At 29.5% G+C, this 11,054-nt stretch overlaps 2 pseudogenes; both read left to right on the top strand.

Annotated features, from left to right (window-relative positions):
• Window positions 1-1,688: 1,688 nt before the first annotated feature.
• On the top strand, window positions 1,689-3,954 carry LOC147063124 (uncharacterized; annotated as a pseudogene).
• A 161-nt stretch (window positions 3,955-4,115) lies between these two features.
• On the top strand, window positions 4,116-6,146 carry LOC147063125 (DNA-directed RNA polymerase III subunit RPC2 pseudogene; annotated as a pseudogene).
• Window positions 6,147-11,054: the final 4,908 nt, after the last annotated feature.

Consider the following 11,054-nt stretch of genomic DNA (forward strand, 5'->3'; position numbering starts at 1 on the left):
TAAAAATAACGAGTGTTGATTATCTGACAATCTTAAAAATGTGTAGCTAAGAAAATACGATCTTTTAGCAAATATACTCTCGCTTAGTTTATAATGTAGAACTCGAATATTTCCATGCGGCAAAACTGGTATAAGTTGTTACAAAATACCATAAAGCGTATATTAAGAAGTTAGGAATGCCAACAGAAGTGAAAGCATACGTACAAAAAATAGAATTGAGCAATACACTTGAACTAAAAAGTCTTGAATGAAGAAGATGATAAATTTAAATCGGTATCTGACAAATCTGTTCTATAGAGCGATCACAAGTTTTGTTTGAACAACTATAAATAGGTAAAAATCAAATGTACCCCTAAATAAAAATCAAATATGTAACACTAAATATTTGCACTTAAAAAAATCACTAAAAAGAACTTTATACTAGCCATAATTTCAAAAATAAAATACAAAATGCCAAGTTTGTTATTGTCAGTTAATTTATCATTTTTATAGATAAAAATTCGAAGTTATTATTTATTCAAACATAAGTTTTAAAAGCATAACCCATTTCACATCTTATTACTTGGGATGGGGTTTTTAAAATTCCATAAAAAATATGTTAAGGTTTTAAAAATCACGATGAAGTAGAAGCATACATGCAAGCTCAATAATTTACAAGAATTAATACTATTATTTTGCTTAATAAGAGCAATCGACGAATATGGGCTAGGGCGGTGTCAAAAGTTCCATTAAAGGGATTTGAAATATTCCTATTGAACAAACTACATTTCATTAGATGGAATTCCTAAAAAGAATAAAATTAACCCTTTAAATAATAGATTAGTAATTATTAAATCTATAATATTATATTTACAATATTTCACAGCCTTCCATAAAAAATCAATGTTTATATCCGGCCAAAAAAAAACTCTTCGCGAATTCAAGGGTATGTAAACCCTAGATAAATAATATTAAGCACCTATATGAGTAAGGACGAACAAATTGATATTTGGAAATTTATTTTTTTATTTATGGGGTAGGTTTATTTTTATCAATTGAGACGTGCTCTGCTTATTGGGAACATTGCACAACTTCTAAATACATATTTTGAAAGTTCACCTGATCTACCTTTATCAACTGCTCTTCTTTTCTCAAATGAGATGAGTTCAAGTGTCTTGCATTATACGAATTGAATAAAAAATTTTAACAGATTTTATTTAAAATTTAGGGCTAAATTTTCTTTTAACTTTTTATGTTTCCTCGCGCAAAACTTTAGATGTCTCTATATATTATAGATTTGCTGTATAGTATTTTTGAGTACATCATCCTTACAGTTTTCCTTGATACATCTTCTAAGCTCAAAACTTATACATTCAAGGACCTTTCTTAATACTATTTTTTGTGCACATTCGTCCCCTTCTGTTAGTATCCGCTAGTGCTTAATATACGACTTATGGATTTTTGTTAACACTATCCCTTGTTATAACATATGGTATTATTCTAGTTAATTAAAGACATAAATTTATATATTTTGCTATAAATACAATGTTCGGTTGTATTTACAATTATTTGTTCATGTTTTTTGTCGGTGAAATCAAATGATTTTAAATTAAGATATCATTCATCCTATTGTGAAATTTATAAATATTTCACATTGCAGAAATTGAATTAATTTAATATTTTGAATTTTAAATGAGGCCTAATTAAGAATGTACCAGTCACATACTAGTCTAATCCGAGCACATCTAACAAAATGTGGTTTAGTTCGTCAACATCTTCATTCCTTCAACTATTTTATTGAGACAGATCTACCGATGATAGTCGATGCGAATAGAATAGTAGACAGTGATGTAGATCCTCTTTTTTATTTAAAGTACAACCGAGTGTGGGTGGATTTTCCGACCATATCGGCGAACAGTGGTTTACTAGAAAAGGTGTATCCTGGTGATTGTCGTATTAGTGATGGTACTTATTCAGGAAGTGTTATGGTTGATATAGAGTATGTACGTGGAAGTGATATTATTCGAAATGTCGTTTGTATAGGGAGAATACCAATAATGTTGAGATCATCTCGATGTTACTTATCATCAACGGAATTTTCCATAGTAGAAGGTGATAAATTTCCGTTGATTGATACTACGATGAATATTTATCATAAGCATGCGAGCTATAAAGAGTGTATGCATGATACGGGCGGATATTTTATTGTAAATGGAGTTGAAAGAGTTATTCTTATACAAGAACAGTTATCTAAAAATAGGATACTATTGCTGGAAGAGAAAGATGGTGTTGAGGCGAGTGTTACTTCGTCTACTCATGAACGAAAAAGCAAGACAGTTGTTTACATGAATGCAGGAACACGTGAATTGTTTGTAAAGACAAATTCTTTTCTTGAAGATGTTCCTTTGATAATTGTAGTTAAGGCACTTGGTATGGTAAGTGATCTTGAGATTATGGAATGTATTGCAGGTAGATCTTATAGCGAATCTTATAAAGAAAATGAGATTGGAGATTCTGGGGGTACTGATTTTAAATGCGGTGTGGCTGTATCATCGTTGATCGAACCAAGTTTGGAATCTAGTAATTCTAAAGGCATATCTTCTGTTCATTCAGCTCTTGTTTATATTGGGGAAAGAGTGAGGTGTAAGGTGGGTTCATGCAGGATAGATGAGGCTCGAATGATTGTTGCTGACATTCTTCTTCCAAACGTCAGTATTGGGGGAATAGATCTTAGAATAAAAGCAATTTATGTATGTGTTATGGCCCGTCGTGTAATCCAAGCCATTCATTCAAAAGAATCACTATCTTATATGAATATTTCTAATGAGAAAAATATTGATGATGATCAAGATAACAAAAAATCATCGGATGTAGATTTTCAAAATACATCAAATGATTTGTTTTACGATGACAAAGATTTTACCGGAAATAAGAGATTTGAACTTGCTGGAACGCTCCTTTCTCTCCTCTTTGAAGATGCTTTTAAGCGCTACAATACAGAGCTCAAAAAATCGATAGACAAAATATTTCTCAAAAAATATGTCAATAAAGCACCGGACATAGTTACATTTATGAACTTACAAGTCCATATTATTACAACTACATTTAACCGTGCCATTAGTACGGGTAACTGGTCAGTTAAAAGATTTAGAATGGAACGTGCCGGTGTTACACAGGTTTTAAGCAGGCTAAGTTATGTATCTGCTCTCGGAATGATGTCAAGAATAAACTCACAGTTCGAAAAAACTAGAAAAGTAAGTGGTCCTAGGGCATTACACACAAGTCAATGGGGATATATATGTCCAAGTGATACACCCGAAGGAGAAAGTTGCGGGCTGGTTAAGAATTTAAGTCTTATGGCAGAGATAACAACGGGATGTGAGGAAGAGAAAGTTCGAAATGTGGTATTTGCATTGGGGTGCATCGATATAAGGGTGTTTGGAAATAATTTGTATAAAAGGGACAGTGGTAATTGCTTGGAAAGAAAGGGAAAGGGGAATAGGTACATGGTATTTTTAAATGGGTCAATTACAGGTACTATTGATGATCCTGATAGGTTTGTTGAAAGTTTTAGAAAGGCTAGAAGAAAAGGTAGAATTGATAAGTGGGTTAGTATATTTAAAAATGAGAGTCTACAAACTGTCAATATATCGTCAGATGGTGGAAGAATAACTAGACCATTGATCATAATGAAAGTCAGAGAAAGTTTGGCTTCATCGGCATCATCAAAAGAACTTATTGAAAATAACAAAACAAATAATAGATTTGTAATTAATAGTGTGGTTGAAGGTTCAGTAAATCCATTATTAGAAGAGTTGAGTATTCCCATTAACAATAATATAAAAGTTCGATTTGACTTGGAAAGTAATAGACACTATAATTATGTTGAAAGATCGGCGGAATCACCTGAAAATACAGAAAAAACACCCACTACTGTCTCAAATAGTAATGAAGAAATGCAAAGGTCTGCAATAAATAAAAATAATGAAGCAAGTCTCAATGAATCCCTAAAAAATTATTCGGATACGCACAATATAAATTTTTTAAGAAATGATCAAGAAAAGCAAAATATATCACTAGATAAAGAAGAAACAGCCAAATATGACTATTTATACCCTGCAGTGACACCCGAAGACATGAATTACATCGATCTCAAATACAAAGATTTTGAGATCCTAGTGATGGAAGGAAAGATAGAATACCTTGATCCAAACGAATCCGGTGACTCTCTGATTTGTTTAGACTACGAAACTCTTAACAACAACAGGCCGAACAACAACGAAAAAAGAAATATAGTACGATACACACATCTAGAAATAGACCCATCATCGATTCTCGGGACTGTTTCTGGCCTAATACCATTTCCTGATCACAACCAATCTCCACGTAACACATACCAATGTGCCATGGGAAAGCAAGCAATGGGTTACTACACTACGTCAATTAAAAAAAGATTTGATACTCTTGGATATGTGCTTACTTATGCCCAAAAACCCATTGTAACCTCTCATACTCTTGATCTCATCGGATTTCAATATCTTCCTGCTGGAATTAATTCTATGGTTGCCGTAATGTCAATGACTGGATACGACATTGAAGATGCCCTTGTGTTGAATAAAAGTAGTGTGGAAAGAGGATTTGGAAGATGTGAGGTTGTAAAGGGGTATAGCGCTATTATTAAAACATATGCAGATGGATCTTGTGACAGAGTATATAAGCCCGACGTTGTTATCAGCTCTAATAAAGTGATAAATAGCAAGGATAAAGCGATCAATAGTCCGGTAGTTAATGAGTTAAATGATAATTCATCGATTAAATACAATACTGTCATATGTAATAGTACAAAAGAGGACGAAACAGATACTCGACCCAAATACAACACAGTTATAATAAATCATCAAAAAGATAATGTAGATGATAGAGATGATGGGTGTAAAGAAAATAATATATCGGAAAATGAAACTAAAGACACCGGTGATATTACCCTAAACCACAATATTAAAGACCATAATTCAAAAAAAGATAATGATGCAGATGACAAAAACAAAGACAAAAATGATGTTCACAGCGAAAATAAGAATTATAATGATGCTAATAACGAAAAAAAAGATGAAAACATCGTTAATAACGAAAACAAAAATGCAAACGAGTTCGACTTCAACTCATTCAAAAACCTCGCTTTAGACATAGACGGTCTTGCACCCCCAGGAACAATCCTCTATGACTCTCAAATATTCATAAACCACGAAACTCCAACACAAGACAGAACCTACAAATTTTCAGGCCACACATTTAAATCAAAAACAAACGAAAAAAATCTCAGAACTGTTATTGACAAAGTCGCAATAACCCGCTCATCTGAAAATATCTTAATAAAGACATCACTAAGAGAAGTTCGTCCACCAGAAATAGGGGATAAATTTAGTTCAAGACACGGTCAGAAAGGTGTTGTCGGCCTCATTGTAGATGAAGTTGATATGCCATTCTCAGACCACGGAATTTGCCCTGACATTATCATGAACCCACACGGATTCCCTTCAAGAATGACTGTTGGAAAGATTCTTGAACTACTATGTGGAAAGGCCGGCGTGTTAAAGGGAAAAGGAATGGATAGTACACCATTTGGAAGTGAAAAAGATAATTCACTTGTTCTCGATAACGAACATATGGGAAATAAAAACAATTTTCTCGATGATATTACATCAACACTCACTCTAAACGGTTTTTCATATACGGGTAAAGACACCTTCTACTCTGGCACAACTGGAAAGCCACTTCAGGCATACATATTCAATGGTCCAATATACTATCAAAAACTTAAACACATGGTTGCTGATAAAATCCATGCTAGAAGCAGGGGTCCTCGAGCAATGTTGACTCGACAACCGACTGAAGGACGGAGCAGAGATGGTGGATTGAGGCTAGGTGAAATGGAAAGAGACTGCTTGATAGGATACGGTGCGTCTAGCCTTCTTGTAGAAAGATTGTTGATATCTTCAGATCTCTTTAATGCACTCGTATGCAAAAAATGTGGCGTGATTTTGTACGGAAAAGTTTGTGGGATGTGTGGTGGTGAAGTAGTTTCAATTAGGATTCCTTATGCTTGTAAGTTGCTTTTTCAAGAATTGATGAGTATGAATATAATGCCAAGATTAGGCGTTGAATAAATAACTTTAATTTTTCATAATAAAATGTTCAGGATTTTATATTTTTTTACCTACCAATATCAGTTTTAGGCACGTAAAATTATCAAGCTAAAAAAAAGAGCGCATATTTTACGTATTGCTTAAATTTACTCCGTATATTTATTGTGGAATTTTATTATATATAAAATATACTTTAATGTATGTGTTTCAAATCTTTAGATATATAAAAATGTAAATTTTTTATATGGCTATGTAAAAATAATAGCAGATACGAGGATTAAGACGGAATTAAACTTTCAGTGAAAAACTGGATTTATTTGTATATGACAAAAAGAGAAAAGTTATCACATTGATAGAAATCTGCGGAACGCGTATATATAATATAAACATTGTAGAAAACGAGAAACTAAGATTTAATAGCATCAGATCGAATCGTCGATAATCTACAAGTAAGACAAAGATTATACCATATGTAATAACATGAGATGAAGTGGTAAAACAACAATATAAAAAGACCCAGAAAGAATCAATGTCACAAATCAAATCGAGACATATGTGTAAACTATAGGATTGAGAAAAGTTCATGAACTAATAGGTCTTGAGAAGAGGAGCAGTATCGAAGAAGATGTAAGATAAGAGGATATAGCCAAGAGTATAGACATGTGAGACCACCGGGAAATCAAAAACCTTAAGCTTGAAAGAAATTATAAATTCCAATTTAACCCATATATTATCATTATATTTCATTTATCGATGCATAAAATTATTGAATATGCTATGACTTGGAACGGTGTGGTAACACAATATTATAAAAGGCATCTGAAATAACTCTAATTAACTAACCAGATTGTGGAATATGTGCAAACCTTGGGATTAAGAAAACTCCTTGAATCAATAAGTCTTGAACGGAGGAGATGTATCGAAGAAGATGCAAGATAAGAGAATATAGTCAAAAGTATATATGTGATGAGACCACCGGGAAAATAAAAACGCTAAGCTTAAAAAAAAATTAAATTACAAATTAACCCATAAATATTATTATTATATTTCATTTTTCCAAGACAATTAAACTCATCTCATTATAGAAAAGAAGAACAGTTGATGAAGATAGATCAAGGGATGGTGTCAAAAGATGTATCAAGGTGTTGTGCAATGTTTTAAAAAGGCTGACGTCGACTAAGTATATAAATTGATAAAAAGCAACTTAAACCACAAATATAAAAAAATAATTATATTTAATTTTTCGATGCATTATTTAATTCTCACCATAAAAGGTTTTGAAATTTTTATATTATTTTGCCTAGCATAGAATATATCTAATGAACATTTTTCAATTCTTTGGTTGTAGGAAATCGATAATATTTTAATATATTGTTTTCAATTCAGATATAATGTATCTATGGTTATAATGGTATGTAAATATTATATCTTTCTGTTGTTCAAGAATCTTTTAACATCTCTCGAATCTACTTTCATGTACTCGCTTTGGATTCCAATTTTAGTACAAAATTTTAACAGTTCTGTTACATCTAAGTTTTAAAATACCTAATACTTACGTTAACTTATTTTAAATTATCTCTCCATTATACTTATTACTTATTTTCTCACATACAATTGCATCTATCCAAAAAAAATTTAGCTTAATTAAAATATTTGGATTGAAAAAAAGCAATAAACTCAATCATATTGACGTCATCTCTATTATGTTATTATCCAAAAAAATATTTAATAAATCGTATTATTAATTTTTCATATACTTTACACGAAAGACTTATTTTCTTAATCATTTTATTATTTAATCTGTTTAATTTCAAAAGCAGGTGAATACAATTATCAAAAATATATTTTATTCAAAAATAATATATTTACTTTACGATTGGGGAAAACCGCTATAAGTAAACTACTGTGTCTTGATATTTATTCAAAACTAACATAAGTTCATGTGAATTGAATAACTTAAGATGAATTTTATTTAAGTTTATATACCGATATTACCTGTGCTGCTTTATACATAGAAATATTAAAGTGTTTTATAATTTACATATATTATTATATTTCTTATTGAAATTTTAATATAAATATTTTCGTAACTTAGTTTATATATTTCGTAAAATTAGATATATTATCATGGATTTGAGTAATAAATAAATAAAATGTCTTAGAATTCTTTTTACTGCTTTTAGACCTTTAAACTTCTATTTCATCTTAGATAAAAAACCATAAAAAAAGACATAATATGTGCAACTTTTCGTAAAATAGTAGATGTAAATGCACACGAACATATTCGGAGACTTTGGTTATTGATTTTGATATAATTATGAGTCAAAAAATATCGATAATAGATTAAACTAAGCTCGCAATACTATTTATAATAAATTTTCGTTATTTTTTTGTTGTTTAATTTTACAAAAAAATTAGAGTATCAAACAAAAAAATTATATTTTGTTTGTTTTGATATTTTCTATTTTTAATCATGAAAATCTATCGTGTTTTAAATAAAATTTTTAATTGTAAAAATTAAATTGGGGTTATTGAATATACCTTTTTCTGTTAGTGTGATTAGCATCTAATCTACATCACTTGTGATTTTTTACAAAAAGGGGCGGTCCATCATCCTTACGTTTTAAATATGTGTTTTTCGATTATAGTTAATAATTTAACTTATAAAGAGAATTGTTGTTTAAAATTGCAATTTAAAATTTATCTATCTCGTTATTATCCCAAATTAGCACATATCTGCTTTCAGTGTCTGCATAAAAGGATAATTTAATTCCATGAACCTTCGAGAATTGAAATATAAGTTAAATATACGACATCAAAACAAAATATTGTTATCTTATGGTTTAATTTCAAGGTTTTTTTTATTTAAGGGTTAATTTTAGTATTTAAATCATATTTTCTCCTAAGCATAACGTGAAAAAGTACTCCCAGAAATTAAATTATCTATACTTTCGATTGCATGCTCTTCCTCAACTTTTTCTACTTAACACATTCGCTCTAAGACTTGTTATAATATCGTTTTTTTAATCTTATATAAAAATAGATGTCACTGTTTAGTTTTTGTCTTAATAATTAAGGTGAATTTTTTTTTTACCATCCATCACATGTTACGACACAAGGAGTAATGTTTGTCCTACACTTGTAGATTAACGAAATTCCGGATTTTAGTAAATCATTTTTATTTCACTATCATATATTATAATCATAAATAAAATAATTTGTTACATCTTTGGAAATTATCAAAAGTTTCAATAATGGTATGATATCAAGGAAATAGTAATTAGATCATATTATATACCGTGCGAGTGCAATAAAATTGCATTTATTTTCTGTATAGTTGTGGGTTACTTTTAAGAAACAAACTTGGAATATATCACATATAAATCATAATTAAATAAAAAATAAACGCCTTTTATACATTTATTTTGTAGAAAATAAATAATTTTGGATATTCAAATTATTTTTGTTGGTTTTTTGTCGATTCGAAAATACTGCAAGATTGAAGACACCTTGTAGCATAAGATTGGTCAGGGTATAGTAATCCACCTTGTTGTGTCGATTCAAAAATACTGCAAGATTGAAATCACCTTGTAGCATAAGATTGATCAGGATACAGTAATCCTTCATGTTGGGTGATATGTTTGTATTTAACTATTTTATGTGTTTAAAATAAATCTGTTTGGTTATAATGTATATTTAGCATAATTTTACTGAAAATACACAATAAAATCAATAATCACGTGGAAATAACAAGTTTGGATATAAGTAACCCGAACAAAAACAATAATATATATTGATCAATAATATGTAGGTAATGATTATGGGTTACTCTGGGGCCAAATTTATATATACTGTTTGAATATGAGCCTTTGGTTTTTTTTTCTTATACATGTAGTTTGAATAAGCATTGTGAAAGTACTTAAATATTATTTATGAGAACTTTATTAAAACAATGATTCTTTTTTATCAGAATAACAAATCTAAATGGATATAATAAAAAAAATGTGTATATAAACAAGATATTTTTCATACGTGAATTAAATTGATCATTTATAAATTACCCTGATTTATTCATTTAGACTTGAATATTGAATAGCTATGATGTTTAATGCAAATATTTATTCGGAATCTTGACTAAAAGGTTGCAATTTCTTTTTTTGCTCATATGCGGTAATTTTACTAATACAAAACTTGAATTTAATGCCATCTAGCTGCAGATGATATAGTAAATACTGTGATATCGATCCATAGTCATGGACAAGCTAATAAAAACGTATTTATTTTATTCTCTTACTAAAAAAAAATAATATAAATTATAAAACGTGAGGCGACAGTTAAAGAAATGGTTGTTATGGTGGTGATGTCTATCGAGGTAGTGATTCGTTGAATTTAAGAAAATAAATTCTACTTTATTTATATCTAGTATAATAAATTTACCGAGCGACTTGCATAAATAAACTTTTTTTATTTTGTTACTAGTTCATAATTGTGTTTTGGTTTTGTTTTATATCAATTCATTTTGATTTCTTAGATTTCCTATCCAATTTAAAATTACATTATTTATAAACTACTCAATTACTTTTCCATCTAGTATTAGGGTTCTTATAAACCGATTAACAGATATTTATCTTTGGTGAGTGAGTTATACACATAAATTACGTTTTTAATCAATATATAATATTTATGGCCGATAAAAATATCCGTAATTTAACTCTTAAAATTTATTTATAAGCTATAATTTAAAATAATATAATCTTAGGATAGTATTGTAGCTTTATACAATAAAATTAATAGATTAAAAATAAATAATCACGTCGTTTTTTCTCTAAAAGTAGCTTTTTTGGCATCATTTAATATTATATCGATGTATTATAAAACTTTGTATTTTTGTGAAGCTAACTAATATCTTTTATTGTCTTATATGGCAAA

Source organism: Rhyacophila brunnea, unplaced genomic scaffold (assembly GCF_057557595.1).
Source record: "Rhyacophila brunnea isolate RB1 unplaced genomic scaffold, BYU_Rbru_1.0 scaffold_95, whole genome shotgun sequence".
Taxonomy (NCBI): Eukaryota; Metazoa; Arthropoda; class Insecta; order Trichoptera; family Rhyacophilidae; genus Rhyacophila; species Rhyacophila brunnea.